The 13,015-nt window shown below is 42.8% G+C and overlaps 1 protein-coding gene across 1 annotated transcript in view; it reads right to left on the bottom strand.

The window, feature by feature from the left end:
- The window catches only part of LOC126412934 (head-specific guanylate cyclase-like), a gene marked incomplete at its 5' end in the record, with an annotated part of 516,083 nt that overhangs the window by 179,244 nt on the left and 323,824 nt on the right, over positions 1 to 13,015 (bottom strand). The gene's annotated exons all lie outside the window — the stretch shown is intronic.

The following is a 13,015-nucleotide window of genomic DNA, read 5'->3' on the forward strand; positions in this document are numbered from 1 at the left end:
TCATGTCAGCGCTTTCTTCAGAGTGATGCACATTATTTCAACTTGTAGCATACGTTCCTTGAAGGTCAGTTATCCTTAGATAAAATCAGTGCAGAACAAGATTTTAACGTGACACAGCTAAAGCAATTGCTATCCCCAAATATAATGGTGCTAGCTTGCTGAATGGACGTTATAAAGTTATTAATGGGATTGATAGCTTTAAACACAACTGGTTTGAACCGCATTTAAACAGAATCTAAGAAGTTATGATGAATAATTAAAAGAATGTAGAGATAAAATTTTAAAGACTGGGGAGAAATTACGAAGGGAGTCGCACAAGGCTCAATTTTTGGTCCACTGTATTCCTTACATATGTGAGTGTACTTCCACTTAATATTCAACAAGCAGAATTTGTACTTTTTGCAAACGATTCTAATGTTAAATTCAATAAGAGGGATAGCGATAGAAGAGATCGATAAATACGTTTTTCAAAGAATTATTGTGTGGTTCTTTGAAAATGGACTCTCCCTCCATTTCGAGAAAGCGCACTATATTCATTTCTTTACAACAGACAGAGTCAGACCAATAACTTGTCTAGCACATGAGGAAGAGTCCATATATAAGGTAGATTACTCGAAAGTTTGGTGTGTATACGCTGATGAAAAGTTGAACTCGAAGAAGTGTATTACTGAGCTTCTCAAACAGTTAAGTTCAGCTTCTTTTGCCTATCAAAAAATCGGTAGTCTTGCAAACAAACTAATCAATCTCCTGAGATAAGTGGCATACTTTCACTGAATATAAACCATCAGGGAATAATTTTCTGGTGTGAATCACAGTTATAAAGAAAGTACTTGTGGCACAAAAGCGAATAATAAAAATTAGACTGGTGTACACACTCGGTCGCCATGAGGCACTTCGTCGAGGAATTAGGCACTGTACCTGCGTAACTCCTGACATACATCCGTAATAAAATACGTCATAAACAATCCATCATAATCTGAGACGAATACTAATTTCCATAACTACAAACATAGAGGAAAAAATGACCTTTATTACCCATTATTAAAGCTGCCAGTGACTCATAAAGAAGTTCAATGTGCTGAAACAAAAAATTGCCTAATAACATTGTACACTGTGGTCCATTGATCGTCACCGGGCCAAATATCTCACGACATAAGCGTCAAACGAAAAAACTACAAAGAACGAAACTTGTCTAGCTTGAAGGGGGAAACCAGATGGCGCTATGGTTCGTTCGCTAGATGGCGCTGCTATAGGTAAAACGGATATGAACTGCGTTTTTTTAAATGTGAACCACCATTTTTTATTACATATTGGTGTAGTACGTAAAGAAATATGAATGTTTTAGTTGGACAGCTTTTTTTGCTTTGGGACAGATGGCGCTATAATAGACCCTAACATATGGCTCACAATCTTAGACGAACAGTTGGTAACAGGTAGGTTTTTTAAATTAAAACACAGAATGTAGGTACGTTTGAACATTTTATTTCGGTTGCTCCAATGTGATACATATACCTTTGTGAACTTATAATTTCTGAGAACGCGTGCTGTTACAGCGTGATTACCTGTAAATAACACATTAATGCGTAAATGCTCAAAATGATGTCCATCAACCTCAATGCATTTGGCAATACGTGCCTCGACATTCCTTTCAACAGCAGTTCGCACATGCATTGTCAATGCGCTGACGGATGTCGACGGGCGTCGTCGGTGGATCACGATAGCAAATTTCTTTAACTTTCCCCACGGAAAGAAATCCGGGGACGTCAGATCCGGTGAACGTGCGTGCCATGGTATGGTGCTTCGACGACCAATCCATCTGTCATGAAATATGCTATTCAATATCGCTACAACCGCAAGCGAGCTATGTGCCGGACATCCATCATGTTGGAAGTACATCGCCATTCTGTCATGCAGTGAAACATCTTGTAGTAACATCGATAGAACATTACGTAGGAAATCAGCATTCATTGGACCATTTAGATTGCCATCGATAAAATGGGGGCCAATTATCCTTCCTCCCATAATGCCGCATCATACATTAACACGCCAATGACGCTGGTGTTCCACTTGTCGCAGCCATCGTGGATTTTCCGTTGCCCAGTAGTGCATATTATGCCAGTTTACGTTACCGCTGTTTGTGAATGACGCTTCGTCGCTAAATAGAACGCGTTTAAAAAATCTATCATCATCCCGTAATTTCTCTTGTGTCCAGTGGCAGAACTGTACACGACATTCAACGTCGTCGCCATGCTATTCCTGGTGCATAGAAATATGGTACAGGTGCAATCGATGCTGATGTAGCATTCTCAAAACCGACTTTTTTGAGATCCCCAATTCTCGCGCAATTTGTCTGTTACTGATGTGCGGATTATCCGCGACAGCAGCTAAAACACCTACTTGGGCATCATCATTTGTTGCAAGTCTTAGTTGACGTTTCACTTGTGGCTGAACACTTCCTGTTTCAAAAAAAAAAAAAAAAAAAAAAAAGGGTTCAAATGGCTCTGAGCACATGGGACTTAACATCTATGGTCATCAGTCCCCTAGAACTTAGAACTACTTAAATCTAACTAACCTAAGGACATCACACACATCCATGCCCGAGGTAGGAATCGAACCTGCGACCGTAGCGCTTCCTGTTTCCTTAAATAACGTAACTAGCCGGCGAACGGTCCGGACACTTGGATGATGTCCAGGATACCGAGCAGCACACATAGCACACGCCCGTTGGGCATTTTGATCACAATAGCCATACATCAACACAATATAGACCTTTTACGCACTTGGTAACCATCCATTTTAACACGGGTAATGTATCACAAAGCAAATACCGTCAGCACTGGCGGATTTTTACGTGAAAACACGTACTTACACGTTTGTGACTATTACAGCGCCATATATCATAAAGCGAAAAAAGTGGTCCAACTAAAACATTCATATTTCTTTACGTACTACACGAATACGTAATAAAAAATGGGAGTTCCTATTTCAAAAAACGCAGTTGATATCCGTTTGACCTATGGCAGCGCGATCTAGCGGGCCAACCACAGCGCCATCTGGTTTCCCCCTTCAAGCTAGACACGTTTCGTTCTTTGTAGATTTTTCATTTCACGCTTATTTCGTGAGATATTTGGCCTGGTCACTATCAATGGATCACCCTGTATGTTTGACAACTGCAAATTAAGTTTCAAATCTGACGTAAAATTATTTCTCCCGTTCAGTTCCTTTACGGAAGTATTTGTATTGGAAGCTCGAAACTTGTAAAAGAGTAACTTTCGAATGTAGTTGTATGAGTAGTACTAAAAGCTAATTATTTCCAGTAATGTTAACACTAATCACAGTTACATACCATGTAAACTGGCCCGTTCCACATTATTTCGATAAAATAGTCGTTAAATGCTCTATGGAGTATGTGACTAAAGCTACAAGAGACAGTAGTTATCTTATAGAAAAAGAAAAAGGAGGCTACTCATGTCTTGACATGGTTGTCACAAGAGAGCAATTTGTAGATAACATCATGTCAGTGCACAGAGTTGGGGGTGAAATAAGTGACTCCAGGACGGTGTCTTCAGTCGGACAACACTGTGTGTGTATCCAGGCTTGCCACGTTGACCACACGGCTCAGACAGTAGACTGGGGGGTGGGGGGGTGGGGGTGGGAATGCAGCTGTGGCCGGCCACAGCGCGCAGCCCCTTCCTGCCTCAGCAGCCGCACGCGCTCCACGCCACGCCGCGCGCCACTTGGTTGCCGCGCTGACGTCATCGACGGCTGGAGGGCCCTCGCCCAGCACGGAACAATAGTGGCCGGCGAGCGGCGCCTCGGCTCGCCTCTCCTCTCCTCGCCACGCTGCGCCGCTGCAGTTGTGCTGATGTGCGCTTTCCCCTGTTGAGCGCCGCCGCCGCTACCGCCTCCAGCCCGTACAGCTGACCATACGTGTTTCTAAAATACGGTCTCTCGACTCCTTCCTTTGTGTAACGCACAACATGTCAATATATATTTATAATGATGAGAAATCCGCAACAGCTCGACATATTTCATATCAACGAATGATAGTGACTTTTTTGTACCCGAGAAAAACCAGTAATGTTTTGCTTATGCTACTAATGCTTTTTTTTTATTCCAAAACACGGTTACCTCTTTCAGCAGCATTGTACATTATCTTCGCATACAGTGTCATTCCGCTGTCCTACCGATGTCGTTTTATGCGACTTACAATTACGCATCTGTCAAAAAATATTTTTCCGTCTGGTAAGCTCAGCAAACACAAACAGGTATCTTCATATTTACGGCCTGAACATAAAATAAATCGTGATGTTACAGCTTCATTAAACATTCTGAACATGAATCTGCTCCATATAGAATATCACACTGAAAAGCCGGCAAACACTGATATGGGGCCGTGTTAAATGTACTAATTACTATAACCTGAATCAGTTTTGAAATACTGAACTATACCATAGTTGATAGGGTAAACCGAGCGTTGCAAATAGGCCTTACATGTAAGGTACGATTTTAAATATAGGGCGATCATTCTATATTTTTTTATGTATTTTTTTTAGTCTCTAACGCACATAATTTAAGTGAAATATGCAAAAAAAAAAAAAAATGGTTCAAATGGCTCTGAGCTCTATGGGACTTAACTTCTGAGGCCATCAGTCCCCTAGAACTTAGAACTACTTAAACCTAAGTAACCTAAGGACATCACACACATCCATGCCCGAAGCAGGACTCGAACCTGCAACCGTAGCGGTCGCGCAGTTCCAGATTGAAGCGCCTAGAATCACTCGGCCTCTGCGGTCGGCCTTTTTATGCAAATTGTATGCAAATGAATAAGGTGTTTCTGGCGCTAAGGAGGGCCAATTTGTTGGTATGCGGGGGAAATACGGGACAGAAATAAGCGGAACAAAGCTGCACGGACCATGTTTATCATGCCATAAAATGCGCTTTGTGATGACCGTTTTGGTTTATGCACGTCTGGGCTCCCTACTGAATAGTCTGGTTGCATGCCGAAGCATTCCGAGTGTTATTGATAGGTTTCTGTGACGAGTTGCCGTAGGTGATCGGGATATTCCTGCGCCTGACTGTAAACTACTTGTTCAAATCCCCCCCCCCCCCTCCCCCCCAGGTGATGTGCAAGGCCAAGAAACAAGTTTTCCTCTTCCTATCCATTTCCCTGGAAGTTCTTCGTTCAGATCGTTTTTTCTGGCTGGTTTGGTGCGGCACGCGACGAATTCCTCTGCTGTGCCAGCCTCTTCTTCTAAGAGTAGCTCTTATAACCTAAATCCTCGGTTATTTGTTGGATATATTACAATCTCTGTCTTCCTCTACAGTTTTTGTCCTATACAGCTCCCTCTAGTGCCAATACCAGATGTCTTAACCTATGTCCTATCATCCTGCCCCTTCTCCTTAGCCGGCCGAAGTGGCCGTGCGGTTCTAGGCGCTACAGTCTGGAACCGCGTGACCGCTACGGTCGCAGGTTCGAATCCTGCCTTGAGCATGGATGTGTGTGATGTCCGTAGGTTAGTTAGGTTTAATTAGTTCTAAGTTCTAGGGGACTGAAGACCTCAGAAGCTAAGTCCCATAGTGCTCAGAACCATTTGAACCTTCTCCTTATCAGTGTTTTGCACATATTCCTTTCTTCTCCGATTGTGCTCAGAACTTCCTCATTCCTTACCTTATCAGTCCACCTAATTTTGAACATTCGTCTGCAGCACTGCATCTCAAATGCTTCGATTCTCTTCTGTTTCGGTTTTCCCCAAGTCCATGTTTCACTACGATACAATACTGAACTCCAGACGTATATTCTCAGAAATTTCTTCCTGGAATTAAGGGCTACGTTTGATACTAGTAGACATCTCTAGGCCAGAAATGCCCTTTTTGCCAGTGCCAGTCTGATTTTGCTGTCTTCCTTGCTCCGTCCGTCATTGGTTATTTTGCTGATTGCGTAGCAGAATTCTTTAACTTCATCTACTTCGTGACCATGAATCCTGACGTTTCTCGGTGTTCTCATTTCCTGATACTCCCCATTACTTTCGTTTTCCTTCGATTTACTTTGAATCCTTATTCCGTACTCATTAGATCAGTCATTCCATTCAGCAGATCATGTAATTCTTCTTCACTTGCACTCAGGATAGCAACGTCATCCGCAAATCGTATCATTGATATCCTTTCATCTTGAATTTTAATCTCATTCCCGAACCTTTGTTTTATTTCCATCTTTCCTTCTTCGATGTACTGATTGAACAGTAGGTAAAAGACTACATATCTGTCTTACGCCCTTTTTAATCCGGGCACTTCGTTCTTGGTCTTTGACTTGTATTATTTCCTCTTGGTTCTTGTATATATCGCATATTAACCGTCTCTCCCTACAGCTTATCCCTATTTTTCTCTGAATTTAGAACATCTTGCATCACTTTACAAGTCGACAAATCCTATGAACGTGTCTTCATCTTTCTTTAGATCATTACGAATGGGTAAAGTCAAATGTGACTGACGTCCATCCTGCTGACACCACATCCTGCAATGGCACGTCCTCCAGTAGCAGTGGTAGTTGATGGCACAGAAAGTGCGGGTAGCATTTGCCCGTCAAATGGCCCTCAAACAAATACTGTACAATAAGGCGATTACCACACAAAATATTGACTTCCCATCATACTTGATAGCTTACCTGTTGCACTCAGTGAGGAATGTCAGTGCTCCAATAATGTACGTTGTGGCGATTGGCCGTCCCATTACTGAGGAATGGTGATTCGTTCGAGGTAAAATGTGCGACAGGAATGATTCATCGTTTTTCAGATTTCTGAATAGCCACTGGCAGAAATTCATTCGAGATTCGAAATCCTGCACATTTATCATTTGGTTGTTGTTGTTGTTGTTGTCTTCAGTCCTGAGACTGGTTTGATGCAGCTCTTCATGCTTCTCTATCCTGTGCAAGCTTCTTCATCTCTCAGTACTTACTGCAACCTACATCCTTCTGAATCTGCTTAATGTATTCATCTCTTGGTCTCCCTCTACGATTTTTACCCTCCACGCTGCCCGCCAACGCTACATTTATGATCCCTTGATGCCTCAGAACATGTCATACCAACCGGTCCCTTCTTCTTGTCAAGTTGTGCCACAAACTCCTCTTCTCCCCAATTCTATTCAATACATCCTCATTAGTTATGTGATCTACCCATCTAATCTTCAGCATTCTTCTGTAGCACCACATTTCGAAAGCTTCTATTCTCTTCTTGTTCAAACTATTTATCGTCCATGTTTCACTTCAATACATGGCTAAACTCCATACAAATACTTTCAGAAACGACTTTCTGACACTTAAATCTATACTCGATGTTAACAAATTTCTCTTGTTCAGAAACGCTTTCCTTGCCATTGCCAGTCTACTTTTTATATCCTCTCTACTTCGATCATCATCAGTTATTTTGCTCCCCAAATAGCAAAACTCCTTTACTAATTTAAGTGTCTCATTTCCTAATCTAATTCCCTCGGCATCACCCGACTCAATTCGACTACATTCCATTATCCTCGTTTTGCTTTTGTTGATTTTCATCTTATATCCGCCTTTCAAGACACTGTCCATTCCGTTTAACTGCTCTTCCAAGTCCTTTGCTGTCCCAGACAGAATTATAATGCCACTGGCAAACCTCAAAGTTTTTATTTCTTCTCCAAGGACTTTAATACCTATTTTTTTTTTGTTTCCTTCACTGCTTGCTCAATATACAGATTGAATAACATCGGGGAGAGGCTACAACGCTGTCTCACTCCCTTCCTAACCACTGCTTCCCTTTCATGCCCCTCAACTCTTATAACTGCTATCAGGTTTCTGTACACTTGGTACACTTGATACACTGTACACTTGGTATGGATAGTATTTATGTGAATTCAGTACTCGCTCATACGGACGACTGGCTCGTGATCAACAGTTGCTCAATTGCTTTTGTAATCATGTGTGGATTAGTACAAGTTGTACCCATGACTGCCTTTTCGTTTTCACCAGATGTTACGGCCCTTTCTCGGACCGCTGGTACTTTTTGATTCACGCCTGTTGTGCTTATGTGTCCTTCAACGTTGTGGAATGTCTTTGGACTCACGTGCCGCTGTTTGGATACCGATCCTGATGTAGATGTAATGCTTCTAACGCATTGTTCTTGCTTGCCAATAAGTAAGTAGCATATCAACGTATTTATCTGTGTGAAACCTGACAACTTACAGAAGGGACTACAATGAGGATGTATACCAGGGCAGTGTGTGCGGGGCACAATATCAGTAACATCGACGTTTTCCTGTCTGATGTGAAAAACGTTGGTCTGTGCTCCTGTATCGACGCATGATACCGATGCAAAGGTGACTGAACTTTGCAGGACTAAGACCGTAGCATATCTAACGCCTAACCACATACGACACGCTTCAGTGGTGGGAAAATTCTGGTATTACGAATAGATTGCAGAGTACGTGCTCCATTAGTTCGGTGTTTAAGGCATTATGTACTTCACTGTTAGCCAGCCCTAAACGTTAATTCCGTTCCTTGTTACACCTGGTCTCTAGGCACAACATATCAACATAGTTACATGGTACACATACAAAGATAAATTACTTAGATGATTAATATTTTGGGAACGGACTATACCACCTGTCAGGTGTGATCAGAATAATTTGCAAGACGTTAGCCCCATACAGTACACCACTACTGGAAATCGACGGCTTCACACATTGATTGGCTGCATCAGATATTTGCGACAGGGGAAAGAATACAGTCTCTTGGCGAGAACATTGAATAAAGTGTTCTCAGACTTCCAGCCACGTCGAACGATTCAAATGGCACGAGCTTTCGACCAAGCTCTCGCTGGTCATTACTGGGCTATTGGGCTGCTGGTACTCCCACATGTAATCTAGCTGGGAATTGTGAAGTTACTGGTGCAAACGGCATCACCACATAAGGGCATACGTTGACTCTACGTTCGCTGCACCCACTGCAACCCCGCGATCGCTAGATCTAACACCAAAAAGAGAAAATGACCACCGGATCAAATTTGACTCAACGACTGGCGTGGATAGCACTAATGGCTTCTGAGACAGTATAATTGAAGAAGGCATCGAATTAGAAGTCGACGACAATAACAGAGGGGCCGTCATGCACGATGTGGTATCCCGCTATAGCGAGGTAGGCGCTAGATCTACATATACCCATATAAGGCAATGTTCTCAGCACCAGTTGACGTCACAGCCGGCAGCTACAGGATATAATGGTGTACCATTGGCCCATCAATAGTCATTACACTTGATAGCAATTGTTTAAAAACTTGTAGCATTTAAATCACTCAACGCAGCTGGAAACCCGACAACTCTACACTCGTAAATTTTCCGCTCTTTTCGAATTTCTTGAGTGAGTCATGTAATGAGAATCGAAGTTTTTCGCAACTTTACGTATCAGTAAATTTTAACCACGTATTTTCCCTTGTTAGAACTGAAAGCGCTTTGCAGGGCGTTAATTACCTCGATTATTAAAGTGAAAATCTGTTTCTTGTAGACTCAGAAACTGAATGATAATCAGCGAGCTTAGTTTTCAGTCACTTGTTTAATGTCAAGAAAAGCAAAGAAGCCATATTGTGAATGCTGTTCTCAGGCACGGTATGATTTACGTAATTCTGCTGCTACTGTAGTTAAAATCTTCTGCGTTATTCGGCCGCTTCATATTGTTACTAAGATGATCGACATTTCGACCTCTCTGTTGGGATCTTCCTCAGGATCTTCTCGTGTCCACTACTGCAGTAGGATCTTTTGCTGTCCTCTACAGCAGTAGTGGACACCAGAAGATCCTGAGGAAGATCCCAGCAGAGGGATCGGAAAGTCGATAATTTTAGTAGAAATATGAATCGGCCTAATAACCCAGAAGATTTTAAGTACGGTATGATTTAGTGGCTGTTCGAAAAAAACTGGTAATTTCCAAGTCGACTGTCAATCAATTGGTAGCTGCTACGAATGGGTGTATCGTGTGGGCTACCAAGAGGAACGTACCAGAGTTCTACATCCACAATTGTATCCATATTCCTTACATCACTGTAAAGTGGATGACAGAGGGTACTTCCATCATACCAATTATAACTGCTTCTTCCCGTTCCATTTACATATTGAGAGTTGGTTGAAAGACTGTTTCATTGCCTCTGTGAGTGCTGTAATTTAATCCTGTCCGCAAGGACCTACGCGAGCAGTACAAACGGGGCTGCCGTAAGTTCTTAGAGTCACCATTTAAATCCGAAACTTTAAACTTTGTAACCAGGCCTTCTCTGTATAGTTTGCTTCTATCATCAATTGTAGGCCAGTTCACCATCGTCAGCAAATCTGCGACTCTCTACCATAGGTCAAACGAACCTGTGACTAATCGTGCTGCCCTTTTTGGTGTTATCTGGTAATGGTTCAACACAGCTGACCAACATTGTAGGATGTGTCGCCTTAGCAATTAGAAAGCAATCTCCACTGAAGACTGATTGAATTTTCCTAGTACCCTAAAAAAAAACCGATAACTTATCATCTGCGAGAAGTTCAAAAATGGTTCAAATGGTTCTGAGCACTATGGGACTTAACATCTATGGTCATCAGTCCCATAGAACTTAGAACTACTTAAACCTAACTAACCTAAGGACAGCACACAACACCCAGTCATCACGAGGCAGAGAAAATCCCTGACCCTGCCGGGAATCGAACCCGGGAACCCGGGCGTGGGAAGCGAGAACGCTACCGCACGACCACGAGCTGCGGACCTGCGAGAAGTCTGAGGTTTATTACCTGCAAGTCTGTTAAGATACATTATGAACAGCTAGAGTCCCAACACGTTTCCCAGGAGCAGACCCGAAGTACTTCCTCATCTTTAGATGATTCCACATTCAAGACAACGTGCTACGTCCTCCATTCCAAAAAATTATCAATGTAGTTAGTCAAAAAATTTGCTTCATAGTGCATGGATCATATAATAACAAGCGTAGATATACTGATTCGAATGATTTTCGGAACTCTGGAAATACTGTATCTACCCGACTGTCTTGATTTATGCTATCATGTAATCATGTCAAAAAGAAAGTGAGTTGGCTGTCACATGACTGAGGTTTTAGGAATGTCTTGTGGTTGGCATGGAGGAGGAAAATCTGTTCCAAACACCTCATTACATCTGAGCTCAGAATATGCTCTAACTTTCTGCAACAAAAGGAAGTCAATAATATTTATGGACAACAGTTTTCTGGGTCAATTCTGCTATTCTTCTTGTAGGAAGGTGATGCTGGGCTTTCTTCCAATTACAAGGTAAGGTTTTGTGTTTGAGAGATCTGCTGTCGATTATACACACATCAAAAAAGTTTTGTATTCCCCCGGTTCCCAGATCTCCTGAAGATAGACGTTGACTGTAGATATTGTATCACAGACACTGTTCAGAGATGTCACTAAACCTGCCCAAAGATGTAAACAACCATGCATGAGCAGTGCTTATTAGACGGAAGAGGCCCGACAGCCGATCAGTTCTAGTCATTCCACCAGGAAGCAGGTACACGGCTCGTGTTGTCTGTTGTTCAACCATGCCCAGACGGTCAGTACCGTGATTTGATCGCGTCCACATTGCTACTTTGTGCCAGGAAGGGCTCTCAACAAGGGAAGTGTCCAGGCGTCTTGGAGTGAACCAAAGCGATGTTGTTCGGACATGGAGGATGTCGATGACATGCCTCGCTCAAGCCGCCCAAGGGCTACTACTGCAGTGGATGATCGCTATCTACGGATTATGGCTTAGAGGAACCCTGACAGCAACGCCACCATGTTGAATAATAATTTTCGTGCAGCCACAGGACGTCGTGTTACGACTCAAACTGTGCGCAATAGACTCCATAATGCGCAACTTCACTTCCGACGTCCATGGCGAGGCCCACCTTTGCAACCACGACACCATACAAGGCGGTACAGTTGAGCCCAATAACATGCCGAATGGACAGCTCAGGATTGCAATCACGTTCTCTTCAACAATGAGTGTTGCATATACCTCCAATCAGACAATCATCGGAGACGTGTTCGGAGGCAACCCGATCAGGCTGAACTCCAGGAATGCTCCATAACAGCTGTACGTACGTGAATGCCATTCTCTGACCAATAGAGCAACCATGTCGGCAGCATGTTGGCGAGACATTCGTCTTCATGGACGACAATTAGCGCCCCCATCATGCACATCTTGTGAATGACTTCCTTCAGGATAACGACATCTCTCGACTAGAGTGGCCAGTATGTTATCCAGACACTAACCCTATCGCCAATCCCTGCAATATATTGAACGGGGCTGTTTGTGGACGGCGTGACGCACCAACCATTCTGAAGGATCTACGCCGAATCGCCGTTGAGGAGTGGGACAATCTGGACCAATAGTGCCCTGATGAACTTGTGGATAGTATGGCCCGACGAATACAGGCGTGCATCAATGAAAGAGGACGTACTACTGGGTATTAGAGGTACCGGTGTGTACAGCATCCTGGACCACGACCTCTGAAGGTCTCGCTGTATGGTGATACAACATGTACGTGTGGTTTTCATGAGCAATAAAAAGAGCGGAAATCATATTTATGTTGATCTCTATTCCAGTTTTCTGTACAGATTCCGGAACTCTCGGAACCGAGGTGACAAAAAACTTTTTTTGATGTGTGTAGTTAGGAGAAGTGGTAACTCAGCTGGATATTCTGTATATATAGTGATAGCGTTCCTTCGGGCAGTGGAACTTTGTTCAATTTTAGCGACTTCAGGAGTACCTCAACACCACTAAGACTAATATATACAGGGGCTGCACAAAAATATGAAAACATCGAAAACGCAAGACATTTCCACGCATAGAAAATCAGTTGACATTCAAAACAGCTCCCAGTTATCTCAGAATGGATAAATAGCGGTCCTGTAAGGTTTTCGAGGGAAACTTAAAAATAGTGGTAAGTTGAGGTAATTCAATGATGCACGTGGGTAATGATCATGCCCCCTTTTTTCCAAAGTAGACGACAAA

The sequence above is a fragment of the Schistocerca serialis genome, chromosome 7 (genome assembly GCF_023864345.2).
Source record: "Schistocerca serialis cubense isolate TAMUIC-IGC-003099 chromosome 7, iqSchSeri2.2, whole genome shotgun sequence".
Taxonomy (NCBI): Eukaryota; Metazoa; Arthropoda; class Insecta; order Orthoptera; family Acrididae; genus Schistocerca; species Schistocerca serialis.